This window comes from Chiloscyllium punctatum, chromosome 18 (assembly GCF_047496795.1).
Source record: "Chiloscyllium punctatum isolate Juve2018m chromosome 18, sChiPun1.3, whole genome shotgun sequence".
NCBI classification, from domain to species: domain Eukaryota; kingdom Metazoa; phylum Chordata; class Chondrichthyes; order Orectolobiformes; family Hemiscylliidae; genus Chiloscyllium; species Chiloscyllium punctatum.
In genome coordinates this window covers 12,200,243-12,205,378 of record NC_092756.1, presented here as the reverse complement: position 1 = coordinate 12,205,378, position 5,136 = coordinate 12,200,243, and the positions used below count along the sequence as shown (strand labels likewise).

Sequence of the window (5,136 nt, the reverse complement as noted above, 5' to 3'; positions counted from 1 at the left end):
ATAAACTTGGCTTTGCTCAATATCACCTTCTGTCCGGATCCCTCAACACGACGACAAATTGAAGCTGCTCCATGTGAGGCTCAAAATTAAACCTTCGGCACTGCACAGCCCACTGTACTGGAACAGAGATACCGTGCAATGGTCACCTTCAGCACAGGAGCAACACATTAATGCTTACCTCCACATTCCTTGTTTTACCTGAACGTTTGGGAAACCGACTTTCTCTGATTCCATGGCTAGTAACGGGGATTATATGATCATCTTCACCAGTGGTTCTGTCCCCGAGTGAGGAAAGTGGTGAGGTACTTATTGTAAAGATGGGTAGATTGATGAAATGTACAATTTCATCTTTTGCCTTCACTAACCCATGAGCTTTTTATTTTGTTTTACAACTGTAGCAATCTTAAAATCTTCATCTTGAATAGGCTCAATGGCAGATCTCCATTGTGTCTCTGGCATCAAATTCCAAAATATAAACCCCCTCTGAATTCTTCCACTGCAGTCCTCTGTTTGGGAAGTGTTCCTGTTGTGGGAAATCCACTTCCCCTTGTGTCACCTGCTGCTCCCAGCATGCGCACTGGCACTGCACTCATATTCCTTCTGACACTTGCTCACTGTATTGCTGTGATCATACAGTGACTTGGTGTCGCACGGCCCAGGAACATGATACAGATCAAGGTTTTTCCATTGTTGAGTTTAATTGTCAGTTTAGCCTTATTTTGGATTTTGAAATTGTCTGTTCTGTACACAAGTGCGTGTCAAAAACGTCTGAGCGGAAGTTAGATGTTCTGAATAATGACATTGAGCACTATGCACTCTCCTCCAGTCTGGAAAACAATTCCTCACAGGCAATTTAATAGACAATAGATAACAGGTGCAGGTGTCGGCCATTCTGTCCTTCGAGCCAGCAGCACCATTGATTATGAACATGGCTGAACATCCTCAATCTGTATCCTCTTCCTGCCTTATCCCCATAACCCTTGATTCCACTATCCTTAAGAGCTCTATCCAACTCTTTATTGAAAGAACACCTCCTGCTGTCTCGGGTTCTTCATTCCGAAAGCTTCAAATCTTCACAGAATTCAACAGACCTTCTTACATAGTCATTTCCTCATTTTTGTTCAGATCACTGTGTGCATAGTGTGACAGTGGGAGTGCATTTGCCCCACAACCCAGGGGTCAGACCATAGTCTTGGAACCGTACTGTGTTATTTATCATTTTACCAACACCAGGGAGAAATATCTGCTGCTCTGCATAATTTACCCAATTCAATTATTCATAAGGTCATAGTCATTCCTGCATCTGTGACGAGGTGGCCGAGAGGTTAAAGCGATGGGCTGCTAATCCATTGTGCTCTGCACGCGTGGGTTCGAATCCCACTCTCGTCGCTGTCATCAACGGCATTTTCGTGGTGCTGTTTTCAGATGATCACAGCTGTCATATTGAAACTGGAACGCTAATGGTCAGTTTATACGCATTTACACTATTACAAAATTTCAAAGAATGGTCTGAGCCTGTTGACTAAACTGTATTGAAATGTAGGTTGCATTGGGATAATGAAAGGGAGTGCGGTTTCCTTTTGCAAATCAAGTTGCTGTGAACGTTTTTTCGTATGAAAGACATCCAGGAAAATCAAATAACGAGAGCTGCGAAGTGCATGTTTATGCAAAGGGATTCTTAATGAACGTTTTGTCAGATGAAATCTGAAGGAGGTTGAGTAGAAGTAATTCATCATGGTGAGAAGAGCACAGCGAGACAGCACAAAATGATGGCGATATTTCAAAGGGGCAGGGCGTGGGTGTAGGGGCACTGAGAACTGGCTGTAAATGCACAGTGGAGAATTGCCAATGTGGGTGCCGTGCATGGGCACGGAAAGACTTACATATTGGTCTCGCCCTCGCCCCTTGCTCTCGCCATTGATGAATGCTGGACATAAGGCACAGATAAACACAAGATGAGGGAAGCAAGCTCCCTCTCGTTATGCACACACTGGATGCATCACATTGAACTATGAACAACTGGAGAAATCAGCATGTTACCTTTAGGGAGGGAAACTAAACTGTGGATCAATAACCGCAGATTCATGCAATATAAACATGAAAAATAATATAAAATGTAGGGTGTAGGTTTGCTTGCTCAGCTGTAGCTTTGATATCCAGACATTTCATTACTTGGCTAGGTAACATCATCATCAGTGGCAACCTCCAAGTGAAGCGAATCTGTTGTCTCCTGCTTTCTATTTATATCTTTCTCCTCGATGGGGTTCCTGGGATTTGTGGTGATGTCATTTCCTGTTTGTTTTCTGAGGGGTTGATAGATGGCATAGAGATCTATGTGTTTGTTTATGGCGTTGTGGTTGGAGTGCCAGGCCTCTAAGAATTCTCGGGCGTGTCTTTGATTAGCCTGTCCCAGGATAGATGTGTTGTCCCAGTCGAAATGGTGGTATTTTTAATCCGTGTGTAGGGCTACGAGGGAGAGAAGGTAGTGTCTTTTTTTGGCTAGCATGGAATTTTGTAGATGACGTTGGTTTTGTCTGTGGATTGTTCTGGTTCTTTTAAGTTTGTTAGTTTTTGTTTGAGAGTGTTGGTGGGTTTGTGTGCTACTAGGATTCCGAGGGGTCTTAGTAGTCTGGCTGTCATGTCTGAAACTTCTTTGATGTATGGTAAGGTTCTTATGGTTTCTGGCTGTGTTTGGTCTGCTTGTCGTGGTTTGTTCTTGAGGAATGTGTGGACTGTATTTTTTTTAGGTATCTGTTCTTCTCGAATACATTGTAAAGGTGGTTTTCCTCTGTTTTCCGAAGTTCGTCTGTGCTGCAGTGTGTGGTGGCTCGTTGGAATACTGTTCTGACGCAGCTTCGTTTGTGTATGATGGGATGGTTACTGGTGTAGTTAAGTATTTGGTCAGTGTTTGTCGCTTTTCTGTATGCAAAGGTTTGTAGTTCTCTGTTGTCCTTTCTTTCTACTGTGTCTTTCAGGAATGCGAGTTTGTTGTCGGTTTCTTCCTCCTTGTTGAACTTTATGCCTGTGAGAGTGTTGTTGATGATGTTAAATGTCTTTACTTTCTTGTTTCGTTTTGTGATGACAAAGGTGTCATCTGCGTAGCGGACCCAGATTTTGGTTTGATTGTTGCACGGGCTGTTTGTTCTAGTCTTTGCATTACCGCTTCTGCTATGAATCCTGATAGCGGAGATCCCATGGATGGGCCATTGGGGGTTTGTTTGTAGACTATGTTGTTGAAAGTGAAGTGGGTGGTGAGGCACAGGTCCACAAGCTTCATGATGTTTTCGTTGGTAATGTGATTGATGGTGGTTGGTGTGTGTGATGGTCTCTTGTAAAAGTGTGTTTCCTTTGCCAGGTCGATGTTGATCAAGGTGAACAGTGCTATTATGTCGAATGAGACCATTGCTTCCCCTTCCTCTACTTTGGTGTTTTTGATGATTTTTAGGAATTCCTGGGTGGAGTGGATGGAGTGCTGTGACTCTTCTATGAGGTATTTCAGTCTTGCGTGTAGTTCTTTGTCCAGTCTGTAAGTTGGTGTTCCGGGTAATGAGACTATGGGTCTGAGGGGGCTCCTGGTTTATGGATTTTTGGTAGTCCAGTTCGACTTGGCCAACAAATTGATACTGGGACAGTCTAAACAAAGACATGCTCGAGAATTCCCGAGGCCTGGCACTCCAACAACAATGCCATAAACAAACACATCTATCAACCCCGCAGAAAACAAACCGGAAATGACATCACCACAATCCCAGGAACCCCATCCAGGAGAAAGGTATAAATAGAAAGCAAGAGACAACAGCTTCGCTTCACTTGGAGATCGCCACTGATGATGTTACCTAGCCAGGTAATGAAACGTCTGGATATCAAACCTACAGCTCAGCGAGTAAACCTAAACCTTAAACCTCAACCTGAGCTACAAACCTTCACGAACCTTGCGATTTAAAGTGTCTTTATACGCATATAATTAATAGACTTTTCGTTATAATACCCGTCTGGTTGAAAGAAGAAGACATCACATTTCAAGATAGAAGACAACGTTACCAATTTTGCTTTGAAATTGAGATTTATTTGATCATTTTACACAGTGAACAAGTTCATTTTAAAAAATGCAAACCACAATCTCTCACCTGGAATAAAAGTGTGATTTCAATATAGACATTGTCCTTGCTAACTCGCAGTTACTTAACATGAAAAATAGGATGTAATGTTTATTAAGCATAGATCAATAAGCACCAATATCTTACTTCGGATTGACTGCAGTATGCACATGCTAAATAAGGTTTAAGAAAGAATAACTTTTGGAAATAATGATTCGGTGGTGACTAAAAATAATATTAGCTTCTCATGATGTGGATATTCCACCAATGGCTCCAGTGGTGGAAATGTTCAGTGGGCAGTATTTCTATGATGGTATGGACGTATGTGAGCTGCCAGGGATGGGAGCTCCCACTTCATCTGGAGCAGCGTCTTTTGACGTGGACCAGGGAGCATTGTAGCATCATTCTAGGACTTCCAATCACACCTGGAGCAGCTTCCATTGACATGGAGCAGCAGGGAGCATTGGCACATCCGAATGCAAGATCTAACCTTATTTGGAGCAGCTTCAGTTGGCCTGGAGCAGGGAGCTTTGGGAGATCATTCTGGGAGCTCCACTCTCACCTGGAGCAGCCTTTAATGACATGTAGCAGCAGGTAGCATTGGGACATCAGAGTGATAGATCCAACCTCAACTGGACCACTTCTATTGACATGGAGGAGGGAACATTGGGACATCAGACTGGGAGCTCCAACCTCACAAGGATCAGCGTTTAATGACATTTAGCAGCTGGGCGCATTGGGACATCAGAATGGTAGGTCTAACCTGAACTGCTCCACTTCTACTGACATGGAGCAGGGAGCATTATGACATCAGACTGGGCGCTCCAACTTCAAGTAGAACCGCTTCTATTAACATGGAGCAGCAAGGAGCATTGGGACGTCAGGTTGGGAGCTCCAACATCACCTGGATCAGCTTGCATTTACATGGAAGAGGAGGGAGGATTGGGACGTTAGGCTGGGGGAAAGGATATTCAACTATTTTAATCTAAAGTAAAATATGTTTCAACACCTCAGATGTTAATTGATTTATGAAGAATCT

At 43.3% G+C, this 5,136-nt stretch overlaps 1 non-coding gene across 1 annotated transcript; it reads left to right on the top strand.

Annotated features, from left to right (window-relative positions):
* Positions 1 to 1,307: 1,307 nt before the first annotated feature.
* Positions 1,308 to 1,389, top strand: trnas-gcu (transfer RNA serine (anticodon GCU)). The gene has a single exon. It is a non-coding gene; the product is annotated as a tRNA-Ser (tRNA).
* Positions 1,390 to 5,136: the final 3,747 nt, after the last annotated feature.